At 55.7% G+C, this 20,928-nt stretch overlaps 1 protein-coding gene across 7 annotated transcripts in view; it reads right to left on the bottom strand.

Moving 5' to 3' along the window:
- The window catches only part of PXN (paxillin), a 42,642-nt gene that overhangs the window by 15,765 nt on the left and 5,949 nt on the right, over positions 1-20,928 (bottom strand). The window contains exon 1 of one of the 7 annotated variants that reach the window (XM_043901634.1): positions 1,470-1,930. The exons of the other annotated variants lie outside the window; for them this stretch is intronic. The gene's annotated coding sequence lies outside the window, so the exon portion shown is untranslated. Of the gene's footprint in view, positions 1-1,469; positions 1,931-20,928 lie in introns of those variants that run through there. 7 annotated transcript variants of the gene reach the window in all.

Below are 20,928 nucleotides of genomic sequence, written 5' to 3'. Positions count from 1 at the left end.
AAGGACGGAGCAGGCTGCAAGGAAGAGCACAACGGGGCCTGTGTGCCAAGCCTGCAGGCACATATATCACTTGAAGGTGAGACTCAAAAGTGCCACAAGAGCCCACGGGGACCCAAAAGAGACAGGCACACGCCCTGGCTTCCAGGGCCCGGTGGCTGCACCTAAGCAGCGGCTCGGAGAGGTGGTGGCTTCGGCTGAGAGCTGCCCAGGGGTAGGGAAGCGTCTGGGTGGGCACAGCGCACCAGAGCCAAGCCAAGGTGACAGGCCCTTCTGCCGGCTGGCTGCAGTAACCACCAGCTGAGCACAATCCTGAGGACAGAGGGGGAGCCGCTGGGCCTGCCGCCCTGAGGGGGTTAACACTCAGGTGTCCAGGCTCTCTGCCCTGGGAGGGAGGAGACCCAGGGGCCGGTCTGCCTGCATTCCAGGGCCACTCACATTCCCAAACCAGCTCAGACATGTGGGGATGATGGGAGGGGGGCCCCGGGGTGGGAGGATCCCCTGACACCCACAACACAGGGGATCTCTCCCCCAGGCTGCAGCTCCTGGGGCCTGGGCTGACCCAATAAGAAGTTAAAGAGAAGCCATTAAGCACCTCCACCCCCAAGTGGAGTCTAAAGACAAGCCAGGCCTCTTTCGCAAGCCTGCCTTCCTCCTACCCAAGCCTGGCCACTTCTTAGAATGCGATAATGACTATCAAGATCAGAGGCCTGGAGCTGGCCGGACGCCAGAGAGTGGAGATAAAAGGCCAGCCGTGATCCCTGGAGGGGGAGGCAGCGGAGTGGGGGGGCCCAGCTGATATCATTGCCCCCATCCCAGGCTCTGAGGATGCTAGATGTTAGAATTCACACGGGGGGATGGTTCTGAGTCACACAGACTCTGCTCCATGGCCGAGCTGCTCGGCCAGGCCAGGCTGCTTAACCGCTCCTGTGCCTCAGTTTTCTTGTCTGTCCAATGGGAATTTCGCCGTTTGACTCACAGGAGTAAGGACTACAGGACGGAGTAGATATAACGTGCCCGCTTTAGCACAGTCTCTGGGACGGACGGGTGGATGGACAGACAAACACACATACACACACACACACTCGGCAAATGCAGTTCGCGCCCACAGGGATGGTTGGGCCCGGAAGCAAAGGAGAAAAGCGCTTCCCCACCCTGGCCCTCTCCTGAAGGCCAAGGATCTGCAATCTCGGGTCAGCAGTGAGCGGCACCATTTGGGGGTGGGGAAACAAAGTCGAGATGGGAGAAGCCACCCCAGCGGGTCTTCATATTGGGGCGGGTTCATGGGGGCATCATCGCGTCGCAGAGTTCACAGGCCACCCCCTGCCATACCAGCGCTAGGCCGACTTAAAAGAGGCGAGGTCCCTGGGCCACCAGCAAGACCCCACCTTGACGCGCCTCGTACTCTCAAGGCCTGGCCAAGGAGGGGCCCACAGCAGGAACAAGACGGTTCCAAGACCCGGCTCACCCACCTTCTTTCTGCAGGCCACTTTAACTCAGCTTGCATGGCCCAGGCAGGTGTCTCCTTAGGAGCTGAGAAGCCGAGGGAGGGTGGAGTGGATCCTGCCCCGAGAGCTCCGGTACAGGCCGTCCCAGCGGCCCAGGGCCAGCCGTCCCTCCCCGCCATTTATGGTGAGACCCGGCCTCTCACACAGACAGCAAGTCCCTTCCCTGCCGGACCTGGAGAGGCCCGGCCTTCCGGCCTGCCCACCCTGCTGGGCTCAGAGCGCCAGGCGAGAGGTTTCCGCCCCTGCTGACCACCGGGGCGGCCTTGGTCACCTCGAGGGTCTGAGAAGAAGCCGCAAGAGCTCAGGATGCAAGCAGGGCGCAGGGCTGGGCCCTGCCTAAGGAAGGGGCCGCGTGGACAGCGGGGCCGGCTCCCTTCCAGGGGATGGTCTCGTCTCTCGGCCCCCTCTGCTCAGACTTCCAGATTAGGAAGGCGAGCGGCAGGAGGGCGGGTCTCCCCTCCCCCAGCCCTGAGCACATGAGCAGCAGGGGCAGAGGTAATCTAATCCACGGCGGCGGGGCACTTTTGCTCGCTGAGTAACTCCCCAGGAATGGGGAGCTGGGTATATTTATCCTGATAACTGTCCTGGGAGGACAGGCAGATCTGGGACTAGGAAGGGCCAGTCCTACCATTTCAGCCAGGTCCGCTCTGCAGCGCCCAGCCCCGGCAAGCCCGGGCTAGGACCCGACTAGGAACACAGTCTCTCGGAGGGGCCTTCCCCTGCCGATCTGGGTTCTGGGTCCTTGTCAACCAACGGCCTCCTCTCCAAGAAATTAAGCTCTGGGTGCCCTATCCCAGGGAGCTAGCATGAAGGGTTGAAAGACGGCGGGACGGTGAGGAGGAAGAAGATGAAGAAGGAGCCGTGAGCCAGAGAAAGCAGCGTGCTCAGCCTGCTGGGTGCCCGTCACTGAGCTGGCCTAAAATAAGCAGACCCAATTGGCTCCCATGCCAGACTGCAAGCTCTGAGGAGGAGGAGACAATATAATCTAGGGTGAGATTTATAGAGAATTTCCCTGGAGCTCTTCGGAGTTTGTCTAAATCCAAGATACTGCTATTATCTGAATCCCAGACAGCAAAACTGCGCTCCCTAAGGGGCCAGGAAGAGAAGCGATCAATACTGGAGTGTCATTTAAATATTTAATAGCTGTGCCTGGAGGTTATGAAGACTCAGCCACCGCTCCCCTCCGCTGACTCATGCCTCACTCAACAGGAACTGCCGTTTTCCTCTTGGCCCCAAAGGAAGTGTGGGCTGGGGGTGACACACAGGAAACCAGGGGAGTAGGCCAGAGTCTTCCAGGCTGCTGCCCCGAGAGGTGGGAGGCGGCCCTGTGGAGAAGGCGGCTCTTCCCTGGGCTTCCCACCTGCCTCAGAGGACGGTTTCCCGCCTGCCCTTCCTTGCACGGGCTGATTCAACAAGAGTGCGCAGGCAGGCTGGCAGGCAAGCAGGCCGACTCTCAGCTGGGTGCCTGGGTGGCGCCCAAGGTCACAGAGCACAGGTAATCAGAGAATAAAGGCGCAAAGGCCGAGGCCACCCCGAGCTCCAGGCAGAAGCCGACCGAGCCAGGCCCCGTCTGCACCAGGGACCCGGCCCCGGGCGGCCACCGCGCTCCCCCATCTGAGGGGGCTCCAGCAGGCTGAGCAGCAGCAGGTGGGAGAGGCCGCCCAGGTACACACTGCACATCTCCACCACCCACAACGGGCACTGCAGCAGGTCCAGGCTGCCTGGACCGCCAAGTCTTGTTTCTGTTGGAAATAACTCCTCTCAGGGTCCAGCATCAGCTGGCCCCGCCCTCCCCCAGAGGGGCCCAACCCCGTGGATGCATTTCATTGGTCAGATTTCATCCACCTCCTCAGGTGACCCGGGGACTCTGGACTTTTCTAAGGTCACATCCAGGGTCCGACTCCAGGCCTACCCCGCGTTTCTTCAAAGGGTGACATGTGGATTTACATACAACTAGTGAGACAGTCAGCCTCGGACCCTGGAAGCTCAGAGGCCGGGGTTTTTCTCAGCTATTGCACAGCCAGCCCATCCAAGCTTGCAATCTGGGCTCTTCGAGGCATGTCAGGCTGCTGCAGAGCAGGGCGGCTCCGAGGGCCTCCCACTCCTGCTGATCATCAACAGAGGTTAGCAGGGGCTCTGCAGTGAGTCATCCACCCTACAGAGACCCAAACAGAACGTTCGAAAGTTTGCCTGTGTTCCAGGAACGAGCTGCAGTCTTTTCCTGATGTTTGTGGATTTCATAGCGCTAGTTACCCACTCTACACCAGTCAAGTTCTGACTGACGAACACGGCCCACGGTGGCCCCAGCACAGGTCCCTGCTTCCCCGACTCTGGAAGCTGGGCCACTTCCCAGCCTTTCCCTGTTCTCCTGTAGCACCTGTGATAGCCTGCGGGTCCTTTCCTAGCTCCCCACAAGTCATTATCAAGTACCATCAGTTCTTCCTCCATAGGGCCTCTCCCCTTTCTTCTTTTTTTTCCCCCCGCTTTTTGGCTGCAACTCAGGGCATGTGGGATCGTAGTTCCCAGACCAGGGATCGAACCCACGCCCCCTGCACTGGAAGGCAGATTTTTATCCACTGGACCACTAGGGAAGCCCCCCTCTTCCCTTTACTTGCCTCCCTTTCTTTTCATCACAGGAAGCCAATCACTTAGACTGGCAACCGAAACCATGCTAGGCCCCTTCTCGAACTTGCTGGCAGCCCCCTGCCCTGCGTTCCCCGACTCTAACCCTTGCAGAAGAGGCCACCGAGTGAACTTCTTGAAAACCCCACCTTTGCGTGTGCATCCACTAGACGGCTCGCCCTCTGAGGGCAGGAACCTCCTTTCTGCTCTGCAGATCCACGGCACGAGGCCCTTCATGAGCCTCTCAGGCGGTGACTGAGTGTGTGTCAAGCAAGGGGGACTCATGATGCCCAGCCACTGATGACCCTCTCTGTCTGCAGGGCGAGATCGGAACCCCTGGGGCTGGCATTCTGGCCTTGAGTCTCTTAGAATACAGTCCCAACAGCCTTTACCTTCTCGGCCTGCTCACCGCCACCTGCCTCTGCAGCCAAACTGGGCCCCCACTTCCCTCTCCCCATCCGTGTGCCTTTATTCACAATACTGAACATATACCCCACCCCCACCCCCCCCACAGGGATGTCCATACCCCCAGGGGGTATGTGGAGGCCAGGGGCCCAGGAGCCAGCTGGGGGTAAACCCAGAACACTGTCTCAGGATCAAACTGACTCAGGAGCAAGAAACTGAGACCACTGCCTTGAATTAAAGGGCTACTGTACAGTGGACAGGAATCCGCCTGCCAAAGCAGGGGACTCGGGTTCAATCCCTGGGCCAGGAAGATTCCACGTGCCTCAGAGTAACTAAGCCCTCATGCCACGATTACTGAGCCCACATGCTGCAACTACTGACGCCCGTGTGTCCAGAGCCCGTGCTCCGCAACACGAGACGCCACCGAAACGAGAAGCCCACGCACCGCAACCAAGAGCCGCTCCCGCTCGCAACCAGAGAAACCCTGTGCACACAGCAGTGAAGACCCTGTGCGATCAAAATATAAATTAAACTGTTAGGAAAGGCTACTTTTATGGAGTCTGAGGCAAAATGCCGATGGACTGTGAGATTAAAAACAGGCGTCAAAGCCCCGTTCTGCACGTGCTCGTGGTGAGGGCCCAGGAGACATTTAAGCAGCCCGCGGAGTCATCCTGTGCGAACCACAGACGTGGCTGCCCACGGGGTGCTGGGAGCTGGGAGCTGGGCTGCTGACCACACAGCTCTCTGAAGCCCCCTCCTGGCGTCCCAGCTTGCACGGCAGTGTGGCTGAGTGGACAGAACGGGCCTCCAAGTACAGAGGGGCGGCGGGGGGCACGTTCAAATCCACAGCACTCTCAGCCTGCTCCCAGTGGCAATTCTGGATTTTAGTTGCTCAGACACCTCACAGAGCGCAGGGTAAGGAAATCAATGAAATCAATGAGTATACGAAAGCCACCCGGCAGGGGGAACACCTCCCGAGCGTCCCGTTGGGACAGGAGGAGACACTCAGGAAAGAAACCCGCGGCCCCGCCCTGAGGACGGACGGGAGGGGGGAAGAGGCGGAGCCATGGACTGCGGCCAGGAATCCCGGGAGCTGTGACAGGTCTGTCACTGACTCGGGCCTCCTTGCCGAGCAAAACCACTGACCTCATCCCTCTGTGCCTCGGGTTCATTCCAAGTCCTCCTCGGAGAACATCAGCTGAGCCCAGGAGCCTCCAACTCACTCCCGGGACCAGGACAGAGGCCCCGGGGGAGAAGCTTCAGCGCTTCACAGCCCTGCCCCCAGGCCGCTGCCCTGTGCCTTTGAACCTGGAACTGGGACAACTGGAGGAGCCCAGGGCAGGGCGGCCCCTTCCCCTGCCACCAACGCTCAAAGCCCTGCCTGCCGAGTGCCCCAGGGGGACCCAAAGCCAGCGCTGCGTAACCTGAAGGGCGCTCAGACGGGGGGTGGGGCTCCGGGCACGGGCAGAGGGCACTGCCCCCATTTTACGGAGCAGAACAAGGAGGCTCAGAGACATCTGAGGAGTGTGTTCAGCAGCCTGGCGGAGTCCTCAAGCCCACAGGGACAGCTCTGCCTGGCCACAGAGCTCACTGTCAGTCTTTCCGTAACACCCCACCGGGAGGGGAACGGCGCGCTCAGCTGTCCCTCCTTCCGCCTGTCGCCACTCTCCGAAGCGCCCGTCTCCAGCGCCGCCGCTGGAGCCGTCCAAGGAGCCCGGCCGCTGGGGTGCCCCTCCACCCGCACCCCTGCTGGAGGCCCCTGCTCTGGGCCTCCCTTCTTGTCTTCCCCCGCCAGGGCAGGATCCTGAGCTACAGGTGAGCCCCTCGGCGTGGCACAGGGACCTCCCAGTTCTAACTTGCTGCCTGGGGGCTGGGGGGGTTGTCTACTTGCAAGAGTGTTCCCATTACCACCACCACCATGCCATACCCACTAGTCATGATGGAACATCATGACCCAAGACGGGGCTGCCCCAGGGGTGGGCGCTGACCTCCGCCCTCTTCTCATCTGGACAGAGGGAGGGGAGGGGTCCGGGAGAGATCAGAGAGGTCAGAGGCTCCCCAGCCTCCACCAGAAGCAGGGAGAGGAAGCAGGAGAATCATCAGGACACAGGCAGGCAGGCAGGCAGGGCTCCTCTGAAGGCACCAGACAGCCAACTAAAAGAGGGACAAAGAATCTCGCGCGTGATGTGGGATCGATCAGCCTGAGCTGTGCTGTCCGCACACACCTGTCTGAAGCTCAGGATCACGGAGCACGGACTCCTGCTACTTTCTCTGCTTTTACTTTTCGAGAATACACTGGCAGCGGGTTCACGACCATTGGCCCCACCTACGTGTGTCCCAACATGATTTCTTGAGGGTGAAAAAGGGCTGGGATGGGCTCGGAACGCCAGGCAGCGCCCTCCGGAAGAAGGACGGGCAGCTCATGATCCTTATCTACCATCTGGAGGGTGTGACTCTGCAGAGCACCGTTGGAACCACTATCTGAGAAAGTCAAGAGCAGAGACAAAGGGGCAGATGGGCCAAGAAAGAGCCAGGGCCAACCAGCCCACAGGTGACCTCAATGACACTCTTGTTTCCCTAGAAGTGTCTGTGCCATCCAGCCCTGGTTTTCCCAGTCTCACCAATTTGGAAGCCATCTGCTTGGTTTGGGGCAAGACAAAATTCTCTGGCCAGCTGACCGCCTGTTGGCACCTCCCTAGAAAGGGAGGAGCCCCGGGTCTTGTCCCAGTCCCTCCAGCGTCACTGATCTACAGAGGAGAGATGCCTCCAGCCACCGCCCTGAGAAGGGCAAGGCAGATTTCTCTGGAAGCCCAGATCCCTGTCCACTCTCTGCACTGGGAAACCCGCCTCTTCCTGGATGGGGAGGGAGCGGATGGAGGCCGCTAACCAGTCACACTGTGAAACCGCAAGAGTGAAAAAAGAGGGAAAGACTTTGCTGAGGGTCCTTCTCAGGGAGGGAGGGACCCCTGTGGACTGTTGGTCTCGCTTGCAGGGCTCACAAGTAGGGACATCAAGGAACAGAGGAGGAGGACGGGGAGGGAAGACCCTGTAGTCCACCAGCAAGAAACTCCAGAGCGGAGGCAGGCAGCCAAGCAGACGACAGGTCTCACGGGAGAATTATCAGGGCCGTCTGTGCCCCGGAGATCATGAAACAGACAGGGTCCAAGGGCTCTGCTCGGCTTGGCGAGGCTGGCCTCCCTCCATCACGCCCAGCTGGTGACATCAGGAGATGAATGGCAGGGGAGGATCCATCTCAGCCCTGGTTTGGATTTTAGTGGAGGAGACATCTGGGGCTCTGGAAACCCAAAACCCAGCAGAGCCAGGACAGGTGGCAAGAGCAGGCACCAACCGTAATGCCCCGAAACATTACGCAGGAAGCCCCCAAACATCCTCACACCAGAGTATTCCAGAAGTTTGTTTGGAAGTCAGAGACTCTCTTTTGGGGATGACGGTTCAGGGAGACCATTTCTATCATTCATTCCGCAGGATGCTAGGTTCTGCAGTTTGCGGAGAACGCTTTCTTATTCTGAGGGGGCCAAGGAGAAGGGCCACCCAAGGCGGAGCAGGGGGCAGCCCAAGCCAGGACCACTGGATCTCTCACTGCGCACTCAGCCCAGCGGGGTACTGTGCACTGCGTGTGGGTGTGGGTGTGTGTGTGTGTGTGTGTGTGTTGAGGGGGCGGTGTTGGCTGCACACAGCTGCCCTGGACGAGGCTGGTCTATACTTGCAGAGAATGCACAGGACAAGAACTGCTGTGCCCCTGCCCCTGAACAACTGCACAGGAGACTGGGGAGCCTTGCGGTTAACTAGGCCACCCTCGATCTGGACAGAACTGCCCGCTGGGGCTGCTGCCTCTGCTCCTGTCCACCACTGTCCAGAAAGGAAGTGGTCACCCAGGAAGGCGGCGCGTTGATCAAGCACAGCCACTCCTGTCCTCTTTAACACCGCCTGTTTCTCCTTTCCAAAAGTGCGGGTCTCCGCATGGTTACCAGAGGAGAAAGCGGGAGAGGGATAAGTCTGGGGTGAACAGATCCACACCACTATAATATAAAAGGGGTTAAAAAGGGCCCCCTGGAGAAGGGAATGGCAACCCACTCCAGTACTCTTGCCTGGGAAATCCCACCGACAGAGGAGCCTGGCGGCCCACGGACTCATGGGGTCGCAACGAGACGGACACGATGACCGACTCGGCACCCGCTATATGGTACAGGGGAACTATGTTCAGTATCTTGCAATAACCTATCCTGGAAACGAATCTGAAAAAGAGTATATAACTAAATCACTGTGCTATATACCTGAAATGCTGTAAAGCAACCACACCTCAATCAAAAAAGAAAAATTACACACACACAAAAAAAATAAGCACAATTCTCTGTCTGCATCCACCCCTCCTGCTGTACCCTGAACTGTGACGTCTTCCTCTGTGGAAACCCTCCCTGGCAGGAAATCGGGGTGGGGTGGGGGGGTTGCCTATAAGCAGAAGGGGTGCCTGACCCCACTCCACCGTCCCACCCCACACCCAGTTGAGACAGGAGCTGGGATGAGAGGAGTCAGCTTTCACTGGCTGTGAACAAGGACGCCTGTTTCCACGTGGAAGGGACAAACTCCAACAACCAGGCTCACAGCACAGCCCTGGTGCCCTCGGCTGACGTCCGGGTCCTCTGAGGGAAGGTCCCAGGGCCGGTGCCCCCCTGAGGGCCACTGGCAGCTCAGTGTGTGGTGGCAGACAGTGGCAGATGGGAGGAGGTGTGCGCGGCCCGGGGGCGGCTCCGGCTGGGGAGCACAGACTGATTCCACAGGGCCTTACTTGTCTGCACCCACCTATCTTTTTGGTGAAACAGGAATCATAAATAGCAAAGGGTTGGCCCAGATTATCTCACAACAGCTCTTTCAAGTCAGGAACCCTGATTCTTCTCCCTCCAGAGAAAATTCTAGAGGCAGCAGGACCAGGGAAGGTGGGCGCCGGTTCAAGGAGGCAACAGAGAACATGGCAGAGACCACCGGCCTGAGGCATGAAGGCTGCAGCCGGCCACACAAGCCCCTGGATGTGTTTGTGCTTGTTTTCCTTTCACTGTGGGATCTTAGTGCCCTGAGCAGGGATTGAACCCATGCTGCCTGCGGTGGAAACACAGAGCCCCAAACACTGGACCGCCAGGGAAGTCTGCTTGTGCTTTTTAAAGAAATCTGAGTTAGTCTTAAGAAACTGAGAGGTTTCACACAAAAGCCAGAATGTGTCTGGCTTCCCAGGAGGGGTCACAAGAGCTAGCAGTTCATGTCTACTTTCCTGCAGAGCCACCAGTGGCTGTCTCTTGAAATCTAGCACCCTTCCTTTCTGGCCTACTCCACTTATTCGTAACACCCACTGGCCTCAGCGAGTATGTGAGTTTGCCACAAGAAGGCAGTGTGAGTTTTGTAGCTGAGCAACTGCGGTTGTAATCCTGGCTCTGTCGCTTGCTGGCACCGCACCTCTTTGAGCTCAGTCCCCACATCTGTGGACTGGGTCTGAAAACAGCCTCTAACACCACAGGGGGGAGGGGGGTTCCCCAGAACTCGCCTCCTCCTGCCCTTCCATCCCTCTCCCTGGGAGCTGCCTCACCTTCACCTCTGGTGGCCCTGACAAGTGTCTAGAAACACCACGCTGGGCACAGAGGTGACAGAAGTACAGTGTCCGGGGACTTCCCTGGTGGCCCAGCGGTTAAGACTCCGTGCTTCCACCGCAGGGGGCGCAGGTTCGATCTCTGGTCGGGGAGCTGAGGTTCTGCACGCTGGGCGGCACACAGTGTCTGACCCCACAGAGCGCTAAGGAGTGGGGGACCGGCATAACGGGGCCAAGGGAGGGAGCAGGCTTTTTCCTTCCCAGGCAGGAACAGGGAGGAAGAGAGGCAGAGGGGAGCCGCAGCCAGGCAGACAGGCAAGAGCACGCAAGTCCCAGCTTGGGGAAAGAGGGGAGCAGGAGGTGCTGTGGAGTCTGGACCTACCAGGGAACGACAGGACCAGGCTTGTGTTGGTGCATCAGCGGGTGCAGGGAGCCCCGAGGGAGGCGGGGTGCGCCCGAGGCTGCCTGGGAGCCTCAATGCTCTAAATAAAACTAGGCGAAATCCAGGCGACCTGGTAACTGAGCGGCTGTGAGGAGAGAGAACAGGATGCCTCCCACGTTTGTTTCCTGCAGGCGGACAGGCCAGCCACCAGATGAGAAGGGCAGGTGGGAGGAGGGGCAGGGCCGTGGGGAGGAAGGCGCACAGCAGGGTCGGGGTGACAGGGGCAGGCGACAACCTAGGACAGGCAGGGCCCCAGGTCTTTCCTTTCCCCTGGCCAAGCCGCCTCTGAATCTCTCCGGGGCCCAGGAAGCAGAGGTTTGGGGACGGGGCACGCCTGTGTGCTCTGGCCGGGTGTGGGAAGGCCATGCACTGCATGCAGCCGGCTCGGGGAATTCTCGGGGTGCTCACCCCTCCCTCGGCCTGCTCCCCAGGGCCCAAGTCCAGCCCTGGGATCCAAATAAAAGCCAGCTCCATCCCCACAGTGGCTCCCCTCCGGAAGAGGGGCCAGATCCGGCGTGTTATCACAGGAACCAGGTCCTTCCTGTCACACAAGCACTTGGGCTCACTGCTGGGGCCGGCGGGCCCGGGACACTGAAATCTCAGCCCGGGAAAGAATTCTGCCCCAACAGAGGCTCTACACCTGACTGGGGGTCCCAGAGACCGGCTCCATTCCAACTGCCATGCTGAGTCCACCCAAAAAGGTCATTCCACCGAAGAAGCAAAGGTTAGAGGCTGTCAGTGGCCTCGCGGCTCAAAGCTGAGTTTGATGAGCCTGTAAGATCCAACCGGATGACAAACGGTGCCAAAGCAGAGCCCATGAATTCATCGTCACACACACAAAGCCTCCTCCTCTGGGCCTCTGCACTCGTAGCACCAGCCGCCTAGACCACCCTCCTGTCTTCTTTACCAGGATAAATCCCCTGAGACTCCTCAAGACTTCAGTTTCCTCTTCTGCAACCCGAGGATAAAGAGGATCCGCCCTGCCTACCTAAACAAAAAGGAATGCATGGTTTTCATGCTGGGGAGGGGGGTGCCTCTTTTGTAAGAGCTTCCGAAATCTTAGTGTGGGAAATAAGCATTTGGGGGGATAAGGGGATCCCAGCTTTTTCATTTTCCCCCTTGTACACAAAACAAAGTAGAAATAATATAGATTAAAACTTCAAAAGTAGTTAATGAGTAGAACATGGAGGCACAAAAATATCCAGAGAGGAAGCAAGCCTATTTACAATGAGGAAGCACACACAAATTAAGGTAGTCTGTCGTTTTCATATGAAACGTTAAAAAAGAAAGTCAAACATATGCTTCATGGGTGACGCTGTTGAAAGAGAGAAAACAACGCTTATTCAGGGATGGCTACCCCACAAGGTACAAGTTTTACAGCACTTCTGTAAGAGATTCCCATATCTTATTATAGAAATCCTTGTGATTTACATAAACGACGAAAGTTTGAGGCTTTCCTAAAAGTCAAGACTCCAGCTAAAAAAAACACACATTAGGGACTTCCACGATGGTCCAACGGTTAGCACTCTGTGCTTCCAGGGCAGGGGGCACCAGTTCGATCTCTGGTCGGGGAACTAAGATCCCACATGGCACAGCCAAAAAATAAAAACAGCAATGAGAATGATGAAATATTTTTTTAAAAGAAATACAAAATAAGGAAATAAATAAACCACATCAAATAGTCAGTTTAGGGTACCATTTCCTCCAAGAAGCCCTCCATGACTACATCCCAGCACAGAATTCCAAGCCCCTCTCCTTTGAGTTCCCAAAGCACCGTGCACATCCCCTACGGGAGCACGAATCAGACCGGCAGAAGCTGTCGGCCAGAGTGCCTCGGTCCCACCAGTCTGTGACAGTTTACCAGTCTATCGAGGGCAGGCGGACTGTCTCCACCCATCTTCACCTCCGTGCCTCCAGCAGAGCCATGCCAAGCCCCCGTCCATCACCAAGACCTGCTCACCCCCGCAGTCCATGCCACTCCTGGCTTCGGGTGAGCGCTCACGACCAGCCAAGCACAACAGCAGCGGCGGGGGTGGGGACAAGAGCAGCAGGACCCCAGCCCTTCCTCCCCTTCCATCCCAAGAAATCTCCCTCTACTGGGATCTAGTTACCACCACCCCTCCCCAACCGGCCCCACTCCTGCCCTTTAAAGAAAAAAAGAAAAGAAAGAACAAAATCAAAGGAGCACCGCACAGGACTCTGTGGCCTGAGCAGAGCAGCCCCCGGTGGGTACTTAAGGCTTCAGCTCACTGTGTGGCCAGTCTGGCTTCCTCTGTGGGTGGGGGAGGGCAGGTCAGGGAGGGGGTGCTGGCCGGCGGAAGCGAGGCAGCTGGCCTGGGGGGAAGCTGGTACCCGGGGCAGCCCGGCCCTGGGGCGGGTGGCCACTTTCACTTGGCGCTGGAGGGCGGGGAGGAACAGGGTGGCCCGCAGCCTCGGTGTCCTGCGGACCTGCTCCTGTCTGTCACACCTCTTCCCAGGGGACAGGGGAGGCAGGAACGTGCTGATTTTCTGACCCCTGGGCCACTGGAATGTGTTAGCAACACCAGCCACGGGGCTCTGTAGCTGGGGCAGCTGAGAGCATCATTGATTATCAGCACCCAGGCGCGGATGAGACAGCCAAAAAGGCACGCAGGGATTAGCGATGCAGACGGAAGCCTCACAGGCAGGGGCGACTTGCCAGCGAAAGAGAGCGGATGGCAAGTTTTTGGAAGAGAAACTGAAAGAGAGGGGAGGGGGGAAAGATACGGTTTTGCAAATATTTTTGTTAATTTCTTTGGACTTAATATACTCAACGAATCCAAAAGGAGGCAAGAAAAGAAAAAAGAATTCATAAAAATAGTAGAGGGACGTCCCTGGTGGCTCAGTGGTAAAGAATCCGCCTCCCAACGCAGGAGACATGAGGTTGATCCCTGACCCGGGAAGATTCCACATGACGCAGGGCAGTGCACCACGAGTATTGAGCCCGCGCTCTACAGCCCAAGAGCCACAGCTTCTGAAGCCCACGAGACTTCAGTAGTGCCTGTGCTCAGCAACAAGAAGCCACCGCAACGAGAAGCTCACGAATCGCAACTGGAGAGCGAGCCCCAGCTTGCTGCAACTAGAGAAAAGCCCACACAGCAACGAAGACCCAGCACAGCCAAAAACTGACAAAATAAACAAATGCTAAAAAACAAATAACAAGAACAAACGGTAGAAACACAAAATAAGTAGCAAGATGGCAGACTTACACCCAATCAAGTGAATAATTACTTTAAATGTTAGAAGGTCTATACGTTTCCAATTAAAAAGTAGAGATTGTCAGACTGGATAAAAATGCAAGATTCGAAATAGGATATTTATAAGAAACACTTTAGAAAGACACAGTTAAACAGTTCCTACCAGTCTGAGAAGTATAAAATGATGGGGGAAAAGATACCACACTCACACTAGTATCAAGAAAGTTGGAGTGGTTCCATTAATACCAGACAACATGGACTTCCAGACAGGAATATTATTAGAGATAAAGACCCTCCGTGATGATAAAAGGTCAATTTGTCATGAACATTTAATAGTCCTAAACACACATACATCCAATAACTGAGCTTCAAACTAGATGAAGCTAAAATCAACAGAAATAAAAAGATAAATCCACAATCATAGCTGGAGAATTCAACTCTCTATTAGGAAAATAACCCAAAGGACTTCCCTGGTGGTCCAGTGGCTAAGGCTCTGTGCTCCGGAGATGCAGGGGGCTCAGGTTCAATCCCTAATCAGGGAACTAGATCCCACATGCCGCAACTAAGACAGCAAATAAATAAATTTTTAAAAAAGGGTATGTGGACTCCTTTGGTGATGATGAAAATGTTCTGAACTGGACAGAGACAATGACTGCACAACTTGTACGAAATGTACTAAATACCATTGAACTGTATACTTTAAAGTGGCTAATTTTATGTTATGTGATTTTCACCTGGGCTTTTAAAAAAAATGAAGGTATGTATATTACATGCATGCCTACATATTTATAAATATATAGGAGATGGGTGGGTAAGATACACACCGAACTATTAACAAGTTATCCCTGGAGCAGGGAGGAAGGAATGACTTTCACTTCTGTACCTTCCTCTTTTTTTGTTTTTACAATAAGTATGTATCTTCTCTGACATAAGAACTTTTACAAAGTAACAGTATCAGACACATAATGATATTAGAAAGATCTCTAGAAAAGAGACAAGAAAAAAAAACAAGGCCTGAGGCCACACTGTGGCAACTGTGTGGTTCTAGAAAGAAGACTAGGACCCCAGACATACCCCCAAAAATGGGCTAGAGAGGGGGAAAAAAACAAAACAAAACACAGCCTTGTTCTGCTACTAAGTGTCCTAGGCAAGTGCTTTCTCCTTGGAGAATTTCAGTCTGTCACTCTGTAAAAACAGGTGGGCTGAACCTCATAAGTCATTTTCCAACGTTTCTATGTTCTTATTTTTAAATTTTTGAAAAACCACAAAACCCATTTTGCAATTGCAGCCTCCGATGGAAGCTCAATATATAAACAAAGTGAGCAGCTCCGAGGGAAGAAGTGATGGGCAGAAAGCCCCAACCACAGGAGTGGGTGACATCCAAAGGCCCCTTCCACTCTAGAAGTGTAGGAGTCTAAGAAAGACTGAATCGGCCCAGAACCACAGGGAAGGGAGTGGCCACTGGTCACGCCCAGTAGAACATTTGGAAGAAAAACTTTCACAGGCAGTAGAAGCAGCGAGAAGAGAAAGGGCAGAGCCGGGACAAAGCCCAAGCTGGTGAAAAAAAAGCTGCTACCACCAACACCATCAACAGCCCAGGACCACACAGCCCAGCGTCCCCCAGAGGCAGATGAGCTGTGACAGCCCTGGGCCCACGCCTCTGCCCGAGGTCAGGCCAACAGATAGCAGCTGGTTCCAGGCCCGTGCTCCCGCTGCACTAAGGGTGCAAACAGGATGTTTGGGGACAGATGACCACAAGGGATCACAGGGAGCATGACCACCACCTCCAGGTGACCCTCCTCTTCATTCCCAGCTTGCTTGTGGCGTCAGCACACCAGGCCAAAAACAAACAAAAAAAGACTTCTGGTGCAGCTGTCCAGACAGGGTAGGGGCGAGGATTCTTGGGAAGTTCAAGACACGGCAGAAGAAACCACCTGAGGGGTTGAGACAGGGAGAAAGCAAGGCCACAGCTCTTGCAACAGCTCCCTCGCCCTCAGGATGTAGCTAAGCTGGTGCTCCGCCAGATGGTGAGAAAACCACACGTCCACTTGTGGGAACAGAGGACTTTCCAGGATGAGCATCAGGTGACCAAGTGAGCAGGGGGGTGGGGGCACCAGGTCAGGTCCCTGAGGCCCGAGGGTCGTTTTCCAGGTGCTGTGGCTGCTCCTCCTTCACACCCGCCCCAGAGGGGCCAGCCCGATTTGGCTGTCCTACAGCTCAACCGTGCTGAGAACCAACCCAGGCCAGCCAGCAGGGCCGGGCGTCCACGGGACAAACGGTAAACCTGGAGGAAGCCAAGCGCAGGCTGTGTGGGACACGCCCATTTCCACCCGAAGAAGAAGAGTAATATTCCTGGAAACAGAGAGCGAGGAAGAAGCCTCGCCAGGACTCTCTGAGCCGCTCCACACCCCAGATGAGGGGGGACCCGGGATCCAACATAGCAACTGCCCCTAAAAGGGTAGAAAGGCAGGCAGGGGGCAGTCCAGGAACTAAGCCCACTCCACTGACAAAAGCCACAGTTTCCAGCCCAGAAACTCTCCTGTTCTACTGTTCCTAGGAGCCTCACTGGCCTGGACCCATCCTGGGAGGCCTTGGAGATGCTACTGAGCATCCTTCATGGCCTGCCTTGGCCAGCGTAAGGCCCGCAAGTTCTGGGAGGAGCCCAGGGCTGGCCTCAGAGCGGCTCTCAAATTCTTGCCTTACATGAGCAATCAAACAAACCAAGCCACCAAACAACCTCCTCCCCACCGCTTTCTCCTCAAAGCCACCAAAGAGGCTCGGGGAAGTGAGACGTCATATAACCAAAACCCAGCCTAACGCCACCAGCACTAGCACTGACCATGTCATTTGCAGAGCCCCAAACATGCGTCAGTCACCCCATGGGGCCACGAACGGTCCTCCGATCACACTGCCGAGGGAGTCAACAGAACTCAGGGTGCCTCCTCCAGGCCCTGGCTGAATGGCTGTCCAGGGCTCTGAATGCCACCTCAAGGCCACAGCGGACACAGGTAGCAGACAGCAGGCTGTGAAAGCAGGTGGGAAAGTGACAGAGAGAGCCGAACCCTGTCCTGCCCCAGCGACCCATGACTAGATTATTCCAGGGATGAAAAAGAATCATCGTTACCATTTACTGAGCACTTTACCGCATTTCAGGAAATGCACCTGTTTCACAGATGAGGGGACTGATGCTCAGGGTGTCAGGTGACCTGTCCAGGTCACGCAGTTGGCAAGTGGCAGCAGGGATACAGAGCGGGGACACGAGGGGCTGATGGGGGACCCTGCGTTCTGCCCCGGGGCTCCGGGTGGCCTCCCCACCTGCTTGAAACCCAGAGGGCTTCATGCTCAGATTCTCCAGCAGAGGCAGTGTTTTGATGGAGGATCAGCATCTTGGTGGGGGTCCACAGTTCAAACCCATTTCATCATCGACCACCGTTAAATACTTAATAGGGTAGGGCTTCCCTGGCGGTCCAGTGGTTAAGGAAGGTTTCGCCTTCCAGGGCAGGCAGCGTGGGTTTCAACCCCTGGTCGGAGAGCTCAGATCCCACATGCTTCGTGGCCAAAGGACCAAAACATAAAACAGAAGCGATATTGTAACAAATTCAATGAAAATTTTAAAAATGGCTCACATAACAACAAAAAAAACTTAGAAAAAAAACAACTTATTAGGCAACCACAGAGAGAACCGAGCCACATTTGGAGGTCAGGGATGCTTGAATGGCAGGTGAGATCCCTGTCTTCAAGGGGCTTACAGGGTAGAGGGGGAAACACAAGGGGAAAAGCCCAATGGACACAGATCTGTGAAGTTACAGGCAAGTGGGAGGGTCAAGAGGTTGGCTAGTTTCAACTGGAAAGGAAAAAAAAAAAACTTCCCTAAAAAAGTGCCTGCAACTGAGACCTTAAAGAGGGAGAAAGGAGATGGATAGGTCAGGGGGTTATTTTCTGCCACATGGACAAGGGTCCAGACCCCAGGCAGAGCTAAGTGCTTGGAGTGGTGAGAAATCAAACCTAAGTCACAGAATGGAGTTCAAGAAATCCCCTAGATTTGGCAACTGCGTGTTTGCCATAAATGGAGGGCAGGAAGACAGCATTTTTAGGGACTTCCCTGGTGGTCGAGTGATTAAGAATCTGCCTGCCAATGTAGGGGACATGGGTTTGATCCCTGGTCTAGGGAAGATCCCACATGCCGTGGGGCAACTGAGCCCACGGGCTGCAGCTACTGAAGCGTGCATGGTAGAGCCTGCGCTCTGCAACGAGAGAAGCCACCACGGCTAGAGAAAGATCGAGAACAGCAACAAAAACTCAGAGCAGCCAGAAATAAATAAATACATTTTTTTAAAAAAGAGAGAGCATTTTCAGAACTTTTCAAAGCAGGCCTGCTGCAGGCAAGAGAGAGAGGCGCTGCAAGAGCCGGAGCTGTCGAGTTCAACCCAGCAGTGCCACGGAGGATGGGCGTCCAGTGTCACCAACTCTTGAGTTTCCAAAAGAAAAAACAGCCTATGGGTTTTGAGGTGCCATCTCCTGATACTTTCACCGCTGGTGTCTAATTCTGAATGTGTTTAAATACTATGAAGGCCGAGTGACACGGGTCTGCAGGCCACATGCAACCTCTGACTTCCCATCCCTGCCTTCAGGCTTCCAGCATTGAAAGACCAAAAAGAGAACTGGCTGGGGCACTCGAAGACCTAAGATCAAGCTCTCGCAACACTATCTGTGGTGACACTTGGGAGTGTCCCCTTCCTCTGTGCCCCGGGCTGCAGTTTAGCTTCCTCATTTGTAAAATGGGGAAACCACCGCTTACCCCAAAGGGCTTCTGTCAGAATCATCAGTGATGATGAAGCACATAAACATGTTTTCTAAACTGTAAAATGTTGCAGAAAGAGTTTAACACAGGCCAAGAGAAGGGAGGGGACGAAAACAGAGCGGACAATAGACTGAGGCGGCGAAGAGAGAGTGAGAAGGAAATGAGTTGGATCTTTGCTGGCGTGCAGACCGGAAGAATCTGGACAATAGAATCCACGTCAGGGGTGGAAATATAAATTTAGGCATCACCAGCATTCAAGTGATAAAACAGGTCACGCAAGTAGATAAACTGACCTGGATACCTAGGAGAGAAACAGGGGGCCCAGAAAAAGCCTTCACAAAAATGCACTGGTGTTCCCCCAAAAAGGGATCAGAGAAAGAGGTGGGGAAGGAGGCTGAGGGGCCACGGAGGATGGTTCTTTGGAGAATGGGGGATCTTCAGAGAAGCAGATTTAAGGAAGGGAGGGGGAAATACGGATGCTACAGAGTGGGATGCACTCTCAGCCAAAGAGCAAAACGTGGAAGAATGGCCCAGGCTGCACTGCAAACAGGACAGGGAGGAAACTAAAGAAGTCGCAGGGGCACTTCTCTTGAGGTCCGGTGGTCAAGACTCTGCTTTCCAACGCAGGGGGTGCGGGTTTGATCTCTGGTTGGGGAACTGAGGTCCCGCCTGCCACAGGGTGTGTTCAAGAAAGAAAGAAGTTAGGAAGGACAAACGGCATGGGGGGGGGGCGGGGGGGGCGGTGGAGAAACCAGAAGGAAAGCAGATTCGGGTGTATCTATGGATAGGTCACATCCAGGCATGTCGACACTGATGGGAGATGCCGGGGCGGTGGGGGGGTACCCAGGGAGTCATAGGGGGTGTCGAGGTGGGAAAAGGGGGGTGCAATGAATAACAGACGGATGTCTCGGAGGGTCTGTCGGCTGTGTGCTGAGCACTCCCACGCCCACATCACTTGGCTTCCCAACAACCCGAGAGGCAGCTTCAGGCTCAGTTTACAGCCCACATGCTCTAAAGGGTCTTGCTGTTGTTGCAAGAGGCGTCCGTTCAGCAAGGCACCCGGACTGGCGTCCAGGGGAGAGTCCGGCCAGCCAAGGATCCCTGCACTGAAGGGAGAGGAGATCCCCGGAGGCCTCCGCCCACCTTGCTCATGCTCACCCCAGGCTCCAATCTCTTCCCAATCGGCCTCCTCGAGTGTGTGACTCGCTCTCCCCAATGAGAGAACAGAACAGAACATGGCTGTTTCTGCCAAGCGCGTTCTGAATAAGCTGCATTCCATTTCATTAAAACAATTACCTGAGTCCCAGCCAAGAATTACATAAAGCTTCCTTCCAGCACCACCCCTCCCCATCCCCCCCACCCCGCCCATAAAAAACACGTCATTCTGCTCCTCGAACAGACGGTCAGGTTGGACACACGGCTCTGAGACCTCCCTAGGACGACCCTGTGATCAGGACCCAACAGCCAGCCTCAGAGTCCTTGCTTGGGGATGGACAGACAGACGTGAGGCTCAGAGAAGACCCTCGTGTGAGGCCCTCACCTGAGGAGGGCTGACGGGCTGCTAAATGCTTCTAGTGGGCACCAGGGGCCCTCTAAGCCAAGGGGGCCACCGGTGTGGGAATTCGGCTGCTTCTCCCACAAAGATGGGGGGCCCGGTGGACAGGCTTTGGAGTCGGCAGAAACCAAGACAGGAGGGACCTGGGAGTGGGGATACCAGGAGTGGGAGCCTCAAGTCTGGAGAACCGAATGGCTAAGCGGGGCTGCAAGCAAGAGCCTGGGGCCACTCCGGCCTCCGCTGCCCACAGGCTAGTGGTGTTCCTTTGGCCACAGATTTCTCGTGATGTGAAGCGAAAGGCATGTCATCCCTTCCCCCCAGGCTCCAGCTGCCCAGAGGCAGCTCTCTGCATCCCACCCAGGCCACCCGTTCCCAACTCCCACCGGAGCCCGGCATCTTGCTTGCCTGGACCATGATCCGGTTCACATCGCCACATTCAGAATAGCCCCAGAGGCTCCCTCCACACCAGCAATGCTCATTGTCTCTGCCGGGCCCTGTCCTCTTTCCTGCACGGGTCAGTGTGTGCCCCCATCCCTGGTGGCATCACCAGTCACTCCCATGCCAGGCCCGCCTGGCTCCTGTCTCTACCCACCGGTCTTTCCACCACCTGCGTCGGAGTTACGGGAGGTCAAGAGTCACTCGGCTCAATCACAGATAGGCAACTGATGCCCATCCCTGATGGAATGACTCGAAGCCCGCTGTGGAAAAGCAAGGTTTTCTCACCTTTTCTACCCCAACTTTTTATCATGCAAATGTCTAAACACACAGAGAAACTGAAAGACCCCTG

Source organism: Cervus elaphus, chromosome 5 (genome assembly GCF_910594005.1).
Source record: "Cervus elaphus chromosome 5, mCerEla1.1, whole genome shotgun sequence".
Taxonomy (NCBI): Eukaryota; Metazoa; Chordata; class Mammalia; order Artiodactyla; family Cervidae; genus Cervus; species Cervus elaphus.
Note: the sequence above shows the minus strand (reverse complement) of the source record. Positions and strands in the feature narration are given on the sequence as shown.